We start from the raw sequence: 17,718 nt of genomic DNA, 5'->3' as shown, positions 1-17,718 counted from the left end.
AGTGACCTAAAACTCTCCAGTGGACGTTCAAACCATTTCAGATCTAGAGGGAGTCAGATGGAAAGCCATGGTCCAGATGTCATAGCACTAAAGATGAAAGTGTCCTATATACATGCAACCATCCAGTATATAGGACACTAAACATTAGAAAATGCTTCACGATCATGAAAACCCATTCTCAAGTAGGAATGCATATCTTGACCTCAATCTTATTTAAATGGTGGAGAGAGTAAAACTATGTCAAATTAAGAAAAAAAAAATCATAAAACAGCAGTCCAGGACCAAGCAGTAAAGGGCTGTGGGTAGAAGATAACATAGAGCTTGTGGGCTTAATCAAAAATCAGAATCTATTGAGATTAGTTATATTGGCATAAGAATTTTGTTTCATACTGGCAATGGGGTGGGGACTTGTATCAATCCAGTATAGTCACAAAAAATTTTCACTCCCCATAACACTGAAGCGTAGTCAGACTGCAAGAACCGATGAGACTTACAAGATAACCATTGAACTATGTACTGACTTGAAACAATGCCAAATTTGTCACTGAGTCTGCTAGGTGCACAAATCACTTGAACAGGTTCAGGTCTGATGTTAGGTGCTAAGGTTACCTGGAAGATGCAAGTTCAAGCAGAAATGTGTGACGTCCTTATCTTCTCAAGAACAATCCTCAGCGGCAGAGATCATGTCAAGTCAGAAAGAATCCTTAAATAACAGAATTGAGGAAGTGACATATTTGTTTCATCAAAAATGTAATCGCCATAGGTGAATGAAACAGTCTTATCCAATCAATATATTGGAGTAAAACAAACACAAACCTACAGATAGATTGAGGCTAAAAATCTGCTGACACAGATTGAAGATGCTGTGCAAATAACTCCATGAAACCTATCATTGAGAAGGATGATCAATATTCAATAATTCAAGATACCCCAAGGAAGGAATTGCATGTTTTGGAGATTCAAATATTGCAAAGAAAACATCAGCTGTTTCAACAGAGGAGATGTCCCTTTATGAAGAAACTCCAAGAGCTTCACATTTCCGTGGACATTGCAAAGAAGTAAGTACCTGCTATAACAGGATAGATGTCCTCTGCATTGCTAAATCTCCAGATCATCAGAATTTGTAAAGGCAGAGACTTGGTTTGGGGGAGGTAGCGGGGTGGGTGGGGGTGGAATAGGATAGTTGGAAATGATCTTGTAGGCACAAATGTAAATCTTTAATAATGAAAAGAAAGCTTTGCATGGAGATGTTGTAAACAGCTCTGAAATTGTAACCAGTTCATGAGGAATGGAATAAAGTTATGAACCAGACTGAATCTCAAAATATTTTAAGAAGTTAGCCTATACCCTAACTTTTTTCTTATTTCAAAGGCAAATGTAAAGTACTATATTCTGGATGCAATGTGATAGGTCAAATGATTTGATGTTAAGAAAACCCAATTTATTTAAACACTGTTGTTAAAAGACAACCAAAGAAAGAGGAATTTAGAATAACAACTCTATTGGAAAACTTAACAGAATATTAGATACAGTAACTACTGCTAATTAACTGTTCCATTACAACAATTTCCCATAAATACACACTTTGGCAAAAAGGCAAACTCCGAAAAACAGATTTTGTATCATATGCAATCCAGCAGCCCAGGAAGAGAACCCCAAGCTTTTGGTTGTAATTAAAAGAGGGAAGAACAGTTTCCACTTTTTCAAGCCCACAACAGCAACTACTTAAAGCTAAAGCTAAAAACTAAAAAAAATGAAAATCCTGGTCTGTGAAAATTGGCCACACCTATCCAGGCTGCTTCTATTATTCCAACTTTAAAAAACACCCATGCCTCCCATGCTGTTTACTTTATCACAGACTGCTTGAAACCTCTTGTTCAATCATTCTCTGAAAAGAAATCAGAAATACACCTCTCAAAGCCACAGCAGCTTCACAATAAAAAGGTCTTACCATGAAAACAGTATATGGACTTATGAGCAGAACAACTTAGGATCTCAAAAGAGTGATGGCACACATCTGGTTCTCCTCAAAGTCTTTGTAACAATGTTGATCCTATTAATTGATCTGTAACTAATTTCTACCATGCATAAACTATATTTTGTTAACTACAAGAGATTCTTTCAGTTAGGCTAGAAAACAGTGTTTCTCTATCATTGTGAATGAAGCATGGCTCTGTATTTCCCTACACTTAAAGAGGACAGTGCCACCAACCTCATTGTGAGTAGCTCAGAATGCTGTGAGCTTGATTGCCCTCACAAAAGAGGCCACAAACATTGGGTGGATTGGTCTCATGTCAGATAGAATAACTATTTCTCATGTATGTTCTTGGCAGTTAATCTACACTAAACCTTTCCCTGTTGTTCAATGAAAGCATCATTGCACCTCTCTGTGTCTTGTAATATTCAGTCCCTCCCACACTTAGTTTTGGCACCTTTGCAGCTCATCATTTTCTACCATTTAGAAGACATTTGGATACACGCATGAACAGGAAAGGTTTGGAGGGTGTCACTAAGCTGGTTTCTTTTTTCTAAAAGCTGTTCCCTATCTCAAGGATAATATGTCCTTGGTTTTTTTTCAGAGTGGTAATAAACCATTCTCGGTGCCAACTGGACTGGTTTCGTACAGAGATTAAATAATATTGAGAGGCCTTTTTGTTTATACGTAAACAAATGAGACTTCAGTCCAAAGTTGTCATGTTTTAGAAGTGACATGTATAATGAAAGGAGAGTGGTCACCTCTCTCGCTGAGCAGTTTATTTCAATCCAGAACTAGTTGAAAGTTCAACAGTGAGCTGTGTGGAAACAAACTCTTTCTCTCTTTAGCCCTTCTAACTTCAAACTGTAAGCATTTGTTCCATTTTTAAACTGTGTTTCAATACGATTTGCTTATTCGGGCTGTTGAGTATATTTAGAACAGCATAATTAAGTCTAGTTTGGATAGCCTGTGTTCTGTAGGGGTTCTTTATTCTGTTCTTTGTGTTTCATTGTGTAATTTTGTGAATAAACTTTTGTCTGTTTTAAAACCTGGTAGTTGGCCTCGCTAACTTAATCTGGGTAATTTTCATTGTACACTTACCAAAACAAATTGCAAAGTTATGGTCTGGGCTGCCTGCTTAAGAATGTTTTGAATGGTCTGGCCTAGTCCATAAAAAGGGATATGGGCCAAACATGGATCTAGTTTAATTTGGGATTATGGTCAGCATGGACCAGTTGGACTGAATGGTTTGTTTCCATGCTGTATGACCCTATGATTCTATGTTTTCTTGAAAGACCTTTTCCCCTTTTATTGATTTCACTATTTTTCCTCATTAACTTTGTCACTTTTCCAACTCTCCGGGAAACTGACCACTTATCTGAACAGCTTCATATTGACCAAATCTCAAGTGTGTGCACCTCATCAATGAGCATGTTTAAATCAGGGAAACTATCACCCAGGTGAGTATTGATCAAACACACTTACTTTTATTTTTAATTGACAACGGCATCCACGGTATTCGAGAAACAGACAGTAACTGGTAATCACAAGCAGGATCTCAGTGTATATTTTGCCCTTCAAATCCTAGAACTGCTGAAGGGAAGCATCCCTTCCATCATAATCTAGATCAGTGTTTCCCAACTGTTTCAGTATGAAGGCACACTTCAATGAGACAAACAATTTCATGGCACATCCACTTTTTTTTAATACTAGATGTGCAGCATCGGGTGTCCATGCATGTGAGGTTCTGGAAGTTTACACAGCTGATGGGGAAGCTGGTGTCAGCAGATACTGCCTTCAGTAATAAACCCTGTAGACTCCAGAGGAGATCGGAAACCTGGACAAGATCTCAATGCTCAAGTAAAATGGCACTGCTTACCGAAAGTGGGGGTGCACTCTCACCTGGTTGTGGCACACTGGTTGAAAACCACTGGTCTGTTGATTAGCTTTCTTATTAGAAACAGCCTGTCTTCAGACCATCCCACGGTTCACAAGGGAAACTCTAACCATTTTCAGAGTGTGTGCTATCTTTGTCAGAATGGGGTATGCCTTGTGATGCATTCAGTATTTCTGAGTTTCTTTGAAAATGGCTGAACAGTTTTAATAAAAATGTTTAGTCTTAATCTCTTCTGTGATCGCAGAGGTGGAGGATATTAGGTTTCTGATGTTCCAGTACCACAAATTTCTCATAACAATACCCACTTTATTGAACATGAACCCAATTACTTAACCTACCCTCCAATTCCATCCCAAACTGCAGTAGCTACCTTGACATCAGCTTGCTAATCTTTTTTGATGGGCAATGCAACATATCAGCTATAATGCAGCCAGATGAACCTTGGCCCACTCTCTAAGAGGCTGATTAAATGAAAACAGTGATGCCCATCTGAGTTCTCAAGTCCAATGAATAACAATGAGGAGAAAAAAAATAATAAACAGCTGGATGAGAATCATTGTATAATGATTTCTCCAGAATGTCACTGTGCACTGCAGTCTATTGAAAGGAGTGGAATTCATCATACCTGCAAAATTGTGATATAAGCAAATGTGCGATGTGTGCAGATTCTCAGTTAGTTTCTATTGTGTTCCGTAGCCTTTCAAAGATACATTTCAGACCCCACATAACATGTGCAAATTCTTTTTGTGAATTTTTATTAAGGCGAAAATCTTTAAGCTAAGGGACTGCAAAATAATCTTTACACTCTTTTCACTCTATGTTGTTATCAAACACTTCGAGTCAAATACCGCCTGAGGCTAATGGAGGAAAAGCTCAGCCTGCAAGGCCTCAACAAAATACCTTGTGGGTGAAATTAGGCAGCAGTGGTCTGCCAGCAGGAACTGGGTGCAGGGAACAATCAGGCCTCGGGCATGGTTTAAATTAGACCAGTCTGTCTGCAGGCTGCTTGCAAATGGAGCAGATTTAAATTTCAGGCTGTTGTGTCACTGGCAGTGGCCCTCAGGCAGGTCATGTGGTGGGAAAGGCAATTGGTTTGAAGAAGGCAGCATGGCAATTGCAAATGGGAGAAACATTTTAACAGGGAGAAAGGAATCAAGTAAGAGGGAAAGCAATGTAGAAAAGGGTGAAAACAAATTGGAAGAGTGGGGAACAACAAGTGAGGAGAGGAATGGAATTAATGAGACAACATTTGCCTGAGGGCCTCCACATTAAAGTAAATTTCTTTCAAAAGTTGCACCTTTACATGATAGATTCCAGGGTTCTCATTGAGTTTAATTGCCAATTAGGCCATATGTTGACTTGGTTATCCTGAAGGCAACAGCTACAATGCTGAATGTAAATTATTACAAGATGTCTAACTCTTATGCATGGTGATCTCTGCCCTGACCAGGGATAGGTCTCGCACTTTCTTGAGGAAATACAATGAGTCATTATTCACAGCATGCGTCACTAACCTGTTGCTCACCAATTCCATAGGTTCATCGCTCTCTGGAAATAAAAATAGCACATAATATCCAACCCAGTTCAATCTTTACATAACCTCTATTCTCTATTACCCATCCAGTTAAAACAACTAATTCACAGAATGATAATCTATCTTCTTCATTATTTAATGAATCCTCAACAATTGATTATCAATGTCAATGCCAAGTTGAAAGGACTGAATGTATGATAACTAAATTTGCTAATGACCCAAAGATAGGCATACACATGACGGTCACAAAGATGTTTTCCTTACAACGATATGTAACAAAGTAAATTGCCAAGTTCACATAAATCTACAAAGAGTTAGATAGCCTAAGTGAACAGGTAAACTTACAGAATACTGAATGGCCTGGTAAGAGTGGATCTTGGGTATATGTTTCCATTGGCAGGAGACATGAGGATCCGAGGGTACAGCTTTAGATTAAAGGGAAGACTCTTCAGAACGAAGATAAGGAGAAACGTCTTTAGCCAGAGAGTGGTGAATTGGTGGAATTCATTGTCACAGAAGGCTGTGGAGGCCAGGTCATTAACTACAGTTAAAACAGAGATAGATAAGTTCTTGATTGCCAAACAGATCAAAGATTATGGGGAGAAATCAGGAAAATCTAATTGAAATACCTATCAGCTATGATCGAATGGTGCAGCAGGCTTGATGGGCTGAATGGCTTTATTTCTGCTCCTATGCCTTATAGTCTTATGCTGAAAATTTTGCAGCCACAGTTTAATGAGAAAAAGTGTGAACTTAGGCAGTAAGAATAGAAATGCAATATAGTATTTGAATGGAAATTACAGTATTCTATGACAAAGAAGGATTTCAGATTTGGTACATGATACGTACACAGTAGAGGCAGGTGCAGCACATGATTGGGAAGACAAATACAATGTGATTATTGAAAGGCAAATGGAATGTTAAATGTTGCTGCAGTTACACAGTGTTATGGTTAAATCCTATCTGTGGTACTGGGTACAGTTTTGTCTCCTTACATCAGAAATATGTAACTACAATGGAGGCAGCTCAGGGAAGGTTTACTTAATGATTCCTGGGATGAAGGGATTGCTTTATGAAGGAAGGTCAGAAGATTGGGACAGTATTCATTACACCAGGGAAGAATGAGTATTGATACCTATAAGAGCCTGAGGGAATTGACAAGGTATGTAATGAGAGTACTTTTCACCTGTAGAGGAGTCTATAACTATTTAAAAATAAGGTTACACCCATTTCAGACTCAGATATGGATCTTTTTTTCTCTCAAAGGGTCATTAGCCTGTGGAATATTCTTTCTGAGAGAATAGCAAAGGCTATATATTCAAGGCTACATTAGATTAATTATTGATTGCCAATAGAGTCAAAGGTTATGGAGGGTAGGAAAGTGGAGTCCAGGTCACAATCTTGACAACTCAATCTTACTAAATGCGAGAGAATAATCAAATAGCCATAGTATCTACTTTTGTTCCTGATTTTTAGATGTTCAATTAAAATAATTTTTGCTTTATCTGTTTCATATTTATCTCTCCCAGTTTATTTAATTTCCATGTCTTTGTTTTCCTTTTACCGGTGGTGCTTAAAGCACAATTCCTGATTGTTATTCTCCTCTCCTTTCTTGTGTTTGTTTTTAAACCATTAGATCATACTACTTTTCCATCTGAAACTTTCACCCAATTTACTATTTTAAAGTTCTTGTGATTATCCTGCTTACTCTTTCTGGTGGGACCATGAAACTAGCTTGGCTCAGGGGGTATCATCCGATGATATAATTGTTTCCTGTCACTATACTTGTGTCAGTAATAAATCCTTTTTATCAATACCACTCTTTTAGCCAAGCACTCACTCCCCTAATCTATTTATATCTATACCTTTTTGTATATGTCTCAGGTAATAATTTCAAGGTTTACCGCCTGGCTTCTTCCGAACAGGATCCCTTGCCTGTTACCCATGCCAATGTTGTTTTGTTGTTTCCAACATGGCTAAAAGGACCTGATCTTTTGACTCAATTTGCTTTCAGCCTGATGGAAGGTGTATCCCACCTTGACACTTCGGAGACAACTGAACACATGGAACTCTTGATCCTGCTTCCAAAAGATTAATTCCGGTAATTATTGAATCCCCGCTACACGCAACCATGATATTACACTTCCCTGCATTTCTCCTCTCCACTTTGGTGGCAAGGTCAGCATTGCCATGATTTTCACCATATTTATCTTAATTCTCATACATAAGTCATCAGTTAATTTCCGTGAATCCTCTGTGTTGCCCTTATACTATTATTCATACCAACCCCATTCTGAATCTGTACCTATCTATTTGGTTTAACTGAGGTCTGAAGAAAACAATCCAGGTACTTTTCCCCATCTTTTATGCATCAATGCTTCTATGCTCACTCCAACTTATTGACACTGAACAGCAAAGGTTCCAGCCAGAGACCTCTCCTGCATTCGGTCCTTACATACTTGCTGCCTATAAACTTGCACATGTTGCAGACCAGATTCACAGCTTACGCTGGCATTTATTATCTACAATTAATTATGCTATTTATATCTAAGATTTTAGTTTGCCACAAAGAACATAGGAGCATTCATGTTCAGCTGCTTCATTAATGGCCTTTTTGCCATCATAAAGTGAGAAGGGGGTATGATTTCTGATGCTTGTAGAGTATTCAATACATTGGTGATTCCTCAGATATTGAAGTAGTCTGTGTTTGCATAGGGTAAGATCTGGACAACATTTAAGCTTGATGTCTTAGGTGACAAAGAATATTTGTGCCATACAAATGTGGCATTGACTATCTCCATTATGAGAGAATCTAACAATGTGATATTCAATAATATTATCATTGCCATATCCCCTAGCAAAAACTTGGCAGTTGCCATTGACAAGAAACTTAAGTGGACCACCCACATAAATACCATGGCCACAAGAGCAGATGAGGGGCTCGGAATCCTGGGGCAAGTTCATCATACTATCTAAAGCCTGTCCATCACTTGAAAGACGCAACTCAGGAGTGTGTTGGAATTCTTCCCACTTAGGGGAATGAGCGCAGCTCTGATAACACTCAGAAGACCATACAATGAGATGCCAGTCAAACATACTACTCTGCGTCGCAGTGCAATTTGTAGTTGTACACACTGCTGCCACATCGGAGGGGTTGAATATTTCAGATTCAATCCGTCCCCTGGTGCACAGTGGCAGCGGTGTGTACTAAGTACAAGATACACTGCAGTAACTCATGAAAACTCCCTGACAACAACACCTTACAGGCCAATATCCTACAGCACATAGAAGCAAAAGGACAGCAGATGAATGGAAACAAAAACCATCTGCAAGTTCTCCTCCAAGACATACACCATCTTGACTTGCACAATAGCATTGTTGCTTTGGTGTTACCTGGTCAGAGACTTGTAACAGCTTTGTGAATAAACCACATGCATTACAGCTTCAAGAAAGTGACTCACTAGGCAGGATAATAGGGATCAGGGAACAAATGCCCACCTTGTCAGCAACACCCAGTTCCCATGAAAGAGTTGTAAAACGAAATACAGGACAACACAAACATTAGGAGTTAGAGTTGTTTTTTTGAGACCTCAAGATCATAGCTGTGCCATTACCTCAAATCCACCTTTCTGCATTAACCCTATCTCTCTTTCTCATAATGCTAGATACTACTGCTGCAAGCATCGTTGTTGCAGAGAGAATAAACCATCCTGGATGCCTTGGAGAGGTTCACAATCTTCTTATTGCTAATTAATCTAAGTTACTGAAATGGGAAGAATGCCCACACAATGCCCTCAGCAGAAGACAGGCTCAAGATTGATAAACAGTGAATGTTTATTACATAGTACTTAACAGCTAAGTACATAATATCTAAAATGCAAGATTTTCTCTTGAGACACAACAGGTTCAACCTAAGAGTAAGGACATCGTAACGTCATTGAAATATTCTAGTACACAACAAGTTTTTGGATTTAAGAAAGCCATGTGGGCAACTTTTTTGACACACAGCATGGTATTTAAAAAAAAATTTGGATAGCTATGTGAATAGGAAAGGTTTGGAGGGACATGGACCAGGAGCAGGCCGGTGGGACTAGCTTAATTTGTGATTATGGTCAGCATGGACTGGTTGGAATGAAGGGTCTGTTTCTGTACTGTACGACTCTATGATTGTATGTTAGAAAAATCCTTTATTTCCGAATGAGTAGAATTTCTCTTGCCATATAGGTTAATAATTTCTCGTACTTACTGCTTTATACAACACCTTCACCCAACTTTATTCCAGTTATTCAATTCTTTATACTACTGATTCAAAGTAGCTTTACCAGTATCTCATCAATCAAAAATTCTCTAACGTGATAAATATTTGTTGACTTGGTTGAATTAAAAGTTTGCTGTTCAAAGTCAAAACATTCTGGTTGTTTGTGGCTGATGGATCTTTGGTTTCCTGAATCCCCTTTGCAGAGAATAATCTCAGGCACCAATGTTCTTAGAATCCCTACAGTTAGGAAACAGGCCCTTCGGCCCAACAAGTCCACGCCGACCCTTCAAAGGGTAACACACCCAGACCAATTCCCCTCCCTTATCACTCGACATTTACTCCTAACTAATGGACCTAACCTACACATCCCTGAACACTCTGGGCAATTTAGCTTCGCAAATTCACCCAGCCTGCATGCCTTTGGACTGTGGGAGGAAACCAGAGAACCCAAAGGAAACCCACACAGACACAGAGAGAATGTGCAAGCTCCACATAGACAGTGATCGGAGGTTAGAATTGAACCTGGGTCCCTCTCACTGTGAGACAGCAGTGCTAACCACTGAGCTACCATGTTGCCCCAATTTTATCAATTTTAAACTTTTGTTTCCCTTGGGGGGTCTTTAGTCTCCTCAAATTCTGTAGTTTTGAACACAGTTGAAAAAGGTTGTGCTTTTGAAACAAGCCATTCTCTTCATTTAATGTTCTAACGAGAGAGAGACACTTGTGAATTTTTCATTGTTGAATGGGGTGGCACAGTGGCTCAGTGATTAGCACTGTCGTCTCACAGCGTGAGGGACCCAGGTTTGATTCCTGCCTCGGGCAACTGTCTGTGTCGAGTTTGCACATTCTCCCTGTGTCTGTGTGGGCTTCCTCCAACAATCACTAAGATGTGCAGGTTAGGTGAATTGGTCATGCTAAATTATCCATAGTGTTCAGGGATGTGTTGATTAGTTGTATTAGTCTGGGATAAATGTAGGGAAATGGGTCTGGGTGGGCTGCTGTTCAGAGGGTTGGTGCAGACTTGTTGTGCTGAAGGGCCTATTTCCACATTGTAGGGATTCTAATGCATTTATCTGGACAAACTTTCATTTTATCAGGTATAATCATAGATAGTAAACTTACTGTGCTATGTTTATTGCTTCTTTTAAACATCTAATTTGGCTGTATCAAGAATCTACTTCTAAACCCGAGTGCTTACACATCAAGGATATTGGATAATCTGATTTTTAAGGTTTGTCTGCAGTTGGAAGACAATTAAATGATTTCTCCAGACCTGCGAAACTGGTAGAACTTTCTGATCTCAATCATGAAGAATTACCTGACACTAACATAACTAATTTTGAGTGGTGTGTGATTTTTCTTAGGTCTAACATAGGTTTTTTTTCAGAGGCATAGAAGTTTCCCTTTTGTTAACATTGGCATTGACATCGCTAGTATTTGCTTTCTGAGGGGGTTGAGGTTCTTCAACATACTGAAAACTTTTAAGAGCAAAACATGCTGAAAAATGTGAAGATTTGGTTTTTCATGAGGCACAATATGCATTTTAAAAGTGCCCTCAGCATTTCCTTGAATTTGAAAGGTGCTCTCCCTGCGCCATGTAGTTCTCTGTCAGAAGAATAAATAAAAGCAAAATACTGTGGATGCTGGAAATCTGAAATAAATGCAGAAAATGCTGAAGGAACTCAGCAGGTCTGGCAGCATATATGGAGAGAAAAACACAATTAATATTTTGAGTTCAATGATTTTTTCTTTACAACTACTTCTGGGCTATACCAGACCTGAAACATTGACTCAGTTTTTCTCTCCACAGATCCTAGATTTCTCCAGCATTCGCTGTATTTATTTCCACAGAAGAGTGATTCCAGACTCAAAACATTAACTCTGTTTTTCGCTTTATAAATGGTGTTCAGCCTGCTGAGTTTCTCCAGCACTTTCTAATTGTTTTGTTTATGTCAGATGGATGTGGTTTCCTTTTCTTCAACAAAAGATATTTTTCGGATAGAATAACAACACTCTCTCCTGCCATGTCATGTTTGAAATTAGTTGGATGGCCATTAACCTGCATGATCTCTGTTATAACTTGTTCAGATGAATCGCCTTTCACACCAATTGTTGATTCACATCTTTCAGGGGTGCCACATCATCAGGTACTCCAATGAAGGCATGCCTTAGTATGCAGGGTTTTCTTCCAAAGTGCTTGCTGTAACGTGTTACCCTCTTCATGTGACTAAGTTTTATTTGTGTCTCAGGATCAGCAATTGCTTCAGATTTTTGAACTTTTTTTGGAAATATCTCACATCATTACAAACATTACATGTCAAGGTTGGACATCTTTTCTGTTTACAGGGGGAACCTCAATTATCTGAAGGACTCGGGTGAGGAATATTTCATTCAATACATCGAATGTTGGAGAACATAGCCATGCATCGAGACCTTGCGATCTTGTTTGGATCATCCGAAGTTCTGCTAATCGAAAGCTGGATAATTGAGGTTCCTCTGTATATGCTGGATAATTGAGGTTCCTTTGTATATGCTGGATAATTGAGGTTCCTCTGTATATGTTTTTCTTTTAACTCCACATCTGAAACAGTATTTTCTAGCATCAAAGGATTTAAAGAATTATGTGCAGATCTTTCAGGAGAAATTGGTGTTTTTGCACTTTAGAATGCTAATGAGCTCTGATAAAGTCTCATCCTTGAACCAGTTTGACTTTCAGTTTCCATCTTCCCCTTGTATTTTCGGATTGAAGTCTGGACAACTCTTTCCAGTGTGAGATCCTCCTTTCATTATAAAATCTCTGAAGCAAATTCCAATGACAGTTCTGTCTCAAATTAGTTCTGGTTGTAAGTTTTGCAATAATTCTGACAATGTATAAAAATCATTAATAATGTTGTCAACCTGTTAATTGTAAATTGTATCATTCTATTAAATCTCACGCTCTCCAATAAATTATCAGGACTTGGTGTAAAATAATTATTGAATTTTTCTGCTGTACTATCAAATGTATCTGTCTCTTTTCTTAAATTCTGTCTGTTTAAACACGCAGTCTGCTATCAGAGTAAAGAAGTGTGTTCCCTTGTTCTTCTCTGTATTTCTTCTGCAATCCTGAAATAATCTGTATAGCATGAATTGACTCTTCCATATAGTCCAGTTTAGGGGTAATTGTGATTTTGAATCTAATTGGAGGCATATCATTGTCTTTAACACTGGGCAACTTTTTCATGCAGAGGGTGGTACGTGTATGGAATGAGCTGCCAGAGGATGTGGTGGAGGCTGGTACAATTTGCAACATTTAAGAGGCAGTTGGATGGGTATATGAATAGGACGGGTTTGGAGGGATATGGGCCGGGTGCTGGCAGGTGGGACTAGATTGGGATGGGATATCTGGTCGGCGTGGACAGGTTGGACCGAAGGGTCTGTTTCTGTGCTGTACATCTCTATAACTTTATGACTCTATAACACTGTTGTGTCTCTTATTTTAATTATTTATTTGAAAGCTGTTTCAGGATTTTCAAAAAACCTCCGTAGATGTTGATGTTCAGTTCAAATTGCACAATCAATTTAATTCCATTAAAATTCTGTCATCTTCAGCAGTTTTTATTTAAATTGCTTTTTTAAAAACTAAGTAATGAAGATGAATCATAAGAAATCTTTTTTGTTTTAATTCAGAATTCTTCACTTCTATCTTACATTCCTTTAAAGATATTTATTTTACTGTTCATTAAAGTTGAACACACCTCCTATTTGTGCTGAAAAATATTTGTAAGCATTTGAAGTGCTTTAAAATAAAAAAAACACTTTATCCAAGATGTAGAAAAGACCATAATGTTGTTCCTTTTCCTCCTTCCTAGCTTTCAGAGTGCTACTCCTTTATCAGGTGCTTCCAAATAACCTGTTGAACTGTAACCTGGTGTTGTGTGATTTTTAAAATTTAAACAATGTTTATCCTGCTGCAAGTGTCTCAGTCTAGAATTTCTCCCTGAAATGTAAAAAAAAATCACCCTTTCTTTCAGAAATGTAATTCACATTAGGTACCTGATATCGATCAGGACTGCTGTGTGCTTCAACGTTTTAGCATCATAGCTTTGGCAAAGCTCTCTGGTCTACTCAACCCCTTTCATTATCTTCACTATTTCTAGCTTTTTAAACTTTCACAGACTGGCTTAGTGTGATTATATTGTTAACTACCAGCTGCTACATTCACAGAAGCTAACAGGATGTGCTTTTGAACTGCTAAATATTTAAAGAAACATTACCTGATAGATACATTAGATCTAAGATATATAATTGTCTCTTCAGAGAAATCAGGCTCAACCTAAGAGTAAGTTTACATTACTCTCACTAAACATTCTGGTACATAATTTAAGCCATACGAATGACTACAATTCTGGTTAGCTCCTCCCATCGACAGTTCATTATTTCCTAACTGGTAGAGTTTATTTTGTGATGTTAGTTAACCTTTGCAGATTCGAACCTCTTCACATTATACGCTTCATTCATCATATCTCAAACTCTTCAAATACGCTTTGATTATAGCATTAGCTGAGGATCTACAAATCTCAGCTGTACAGAAACCTAAATCTTCAAGTGAAGAAATTTATCCTCATCTCACTCATTCTCACGCACTTATTCTGAGATTGTGACACTATGTTCCAGATTCTCCAAGAGGAGAAATACTTTGTTTCAACATTTTGGATTCTTTCTTTTCCTCCACATTAACTCATGCTAACTACAAATGAAATGGACATAATTTTAAGTAAGACCAGAAGACACTGGAGCAGAAATTAAGCCATTCAGCTCATCGATCATAGCTGGTAAGTTTCTCAACCCCATTCTCTCACTATCTCCCCATAACCTTTGATCCCCTTTACAATCAAATACTTATCTATATCAGTCTTAAATATACTCAAAGACTTGGCCTCCACAGCCTTCTGTGGCAGTAAATTTCAAAGATTCACCACTCTCTGGCTGAAGAAGTTTCTCCTTATCTCTGTTCTAAAAGGTCTTCCCTTTACTCTGAGGCTGTGCCTGGGGTCCTAGTCTCTCCTATCAATGAAAACATCTTCCCAACAAGCACACTGTCCAGGCCATTTAGTATTTTGTAAGATTCAATTAGATTCTCCTTCATCTTCCTAAACTCCATCAAGTATAGACCCAAGGTCCTCTTACATTCCTCATATGTTAGCATGTTTATTCCTGGGATCATTCTCATGAATCTCCTCTGAACACATTCTGGGGTGAATACATCCTTCCAGAGATATGTGGTCCAAAACTGCAAATACTCCAAATGTGGCCTGACCAGAATACTTACTGACAAGATTAGAGTGCTGCTGGAAAAGACAGCAGATCAGGCAGTATCCGAGGAGCATGAAAATCGACGTTTCGGGCAGGAGCCCTTCATCAGAAAGGGATGACCTGTTGTGCTTTTCCAGCACCACTCTAATCTTGACTCTATTCTCCAGCATCTGCAGTCCTCACTATCGCCAGAGTACTTTCTGACTCAAGCTTGCACTCATCATTTGAAGTATGGGAGGCAAAAACCAATCCCTTCTTCCCCCATGCACAATTTACCATCTCCTCAAATTCCAAACTTTTTATGCTATTTTTGCTGTATTTTGATTATGACCACTCTGTGCAACTTCATCTACTGCAGCTAAGATATGTTAGGAATTGGCGAGTTATTGCAATGAAACAATGCAAGTATTTGATTATACAGTATTGTAGACAAGAACAGTAATTATTAAATTGCACAGTCTCTATTTTTCAGGTAGATTCCTTGAGTTCCGAAGCATCACAACATTATAATATTGAGATTTTTTTAACATGTCGTCACTGCCACAATAGACAAAAAAAAGGGTCTGCAGTTTGGATGTAGCAATGAATAAATGACTATCAGATTTAATTATTGGTTGAGGGGTAAATGTTGGTCAGGCTTAATTTCCTCATCTGAAAGACAGTCCAACAGCAGCTTAACCTTCCCTCAGTAATACGCCACTCAAGATCTTTATTCTCACATCTCTGGTGTGGGATCCAAAGCCACAATTTTCTTTACTCATCAGCAACAGTACTAACACTAAACTATAGATGAAACTCAGGAAACAACAAGTGCACTGCTAAGACAATATATAACCATAATATCAGTAAGCTGTTGCTGTATTCAATAGCATGAAGTAAGATCATGATATTTTGATTTCATACTAAATTACTGGAATAGCTTAAACACAAATGTGCATGATGTTGTAGCCACACATTTACAGCTAATCAAAATTGCGATAATCAGCTTCAACCTTAACAAAATCTTGCATCAAGCTTACAGTAAACATTTTTCTGCCTGAGGAAAGTGAAAAAAATCTACTAAACCATGCATCAAAGTGTTGTGGCATTGAATAACTCCTTCTGAAATACATGAATGCACAAAGATGATTTGAATGAAGCAAGTATACATAACTGCTATGAAGAAATGTCAAAGCATTACAGTGATTTGTTATTCTGTACAAATGAATGGGGAATTGGCAACAATGGCAATATTGGAGAAACTAAACCATTGTCCTCTTCAGGGGGTCAGTGGTGAATTTATTAGACTGTGAATAAGCAAGTAGAAAATGCTGTTGAGAGCATTCCAGACGTTTGGGATCAACATTTGCCAAAACGAAAATAAAAAAATTGTAAAATGGTGCTATTCAGGTTCTGAATTCAAATAGATGTTTAAAATTGGATGTGCATGAACAAGTATGCATCTAAATTCAAAACAGTTGGTTAAACTCAAACACCATTTATATATCTATCTGTTTATTTCAGTAGGGTGTACGCCCTTTCATTGCCACACACCCAACTTCCGACTGATGTTATGCGAATGCTATCAAAACTACAGAATTCATAGTCATCAGTTGTTTCAGGTCTCCTCTTGAAATTTGGAGGTCCTCTTTATTATTTTCTTGGGCTTCTCTTTCATTCTGCTCAGTTCATTTTTCAGGTGATACAGTCATGTACAGGTATGTGCTGTATATCAGTTGATATATGGACTCAAAGAGAAGCAGAAATGATCGATTTCCTCAATTATTATTGATCTTCTATCAAACTTAGAGCTACAAGGAACACATTACTTCTTAGACAACAGAGGGCATAAATTAACAACACTTTTCTTCAAAATGATTGACACTCACTTCATTAGAAAGATTATGCAAGGAATTCCTTGCCTTAGTGACATAGGGTTTCTCTGCATCTCAATTCACTGATTGTCCTGATGAAGAGTCACTGAACCCAAAAGGTTAACTCAGCTTTCCCTCCACAGATGCTGCCAGCAATTTCTGTTTTAGTTTCAGATCCCCAGTATTTAGGCTGGCATGGTGGCTCCGTGGTTAGCACTGCTACCTCACAGCACCAGGGACCTGGGTTCAATTCCTGCCTTGGGTGACTGTCTGTGTGGAGTTTGCACATTCTCCTTGTGTCTGTGTGGGTATCCTCCCACAACCAAAAGATGTGCAGGTCAGCTGAATTGGCCATGCTAAATTGCCCATAGTGTTAGATGCATTAGTAAATGTAGGGGAATGAGTTTGGTTGGGTTACTCTTTGGTGGGTCGGTGTGGACTTGTTGGGCTGAAGGTCCTGTTTCCATATTGCAGAGAATCTAATCTAATTCATAACTCTTTGTTCCTTTGCTGAGAGGTATTGAACTATTCACATCCATTGGCACATTCCTTTCCTGTTCCATATCACAGCCTAATTCATCAAAGTCCCTTTAGAGAGCATCTTCCCACAAATACTTCCACCCAAAGAACTAGGGTAGTAGATAAATGGGAACAGAAGAAAGTGAGGACTGCAGATTCTGGAGATCAGAGCTGAAAATGTGTTGGTGGAAAAGCGCAGCAGGTCAGGCAGCATCCAAGGAGCAGGAGAATTGACGTTTCGGGCATGAGTCCTTCTTCAGGAATGAGGAAAGTGTGTCCAGCAGGCTAAGATAAAAGGTAGGGAGGAGGGACTTGGGGGAGGGGCGTTGGAAATGCGATAGGTGGAAGGAGGTTAAGGTGAGGGTGATAGGCCGGAGTGGGGGTGGG

Source organism: Chiloscyllium plagiosum, chromosome 14, assembly GCF_004010195.1.
Source record: "Chiloscyllium plagiosum isolate BGI_BamShark_2017 chromosome 14, ASM401019v2, whole genome shotgun sequence".
Classification (NCBI taxonomy): Eukaryota; Metazoa; Chordata; class Chondrichthyes; order Orectolobiformes; family Hemiscylliidae; genus Chiloscyllium; species Chiloscyllium plagiosum.
The sequence above is the reverse complement of the archived record's forward strand: the minus strand, read 5'-3'. Positions refer to the sequence as shown.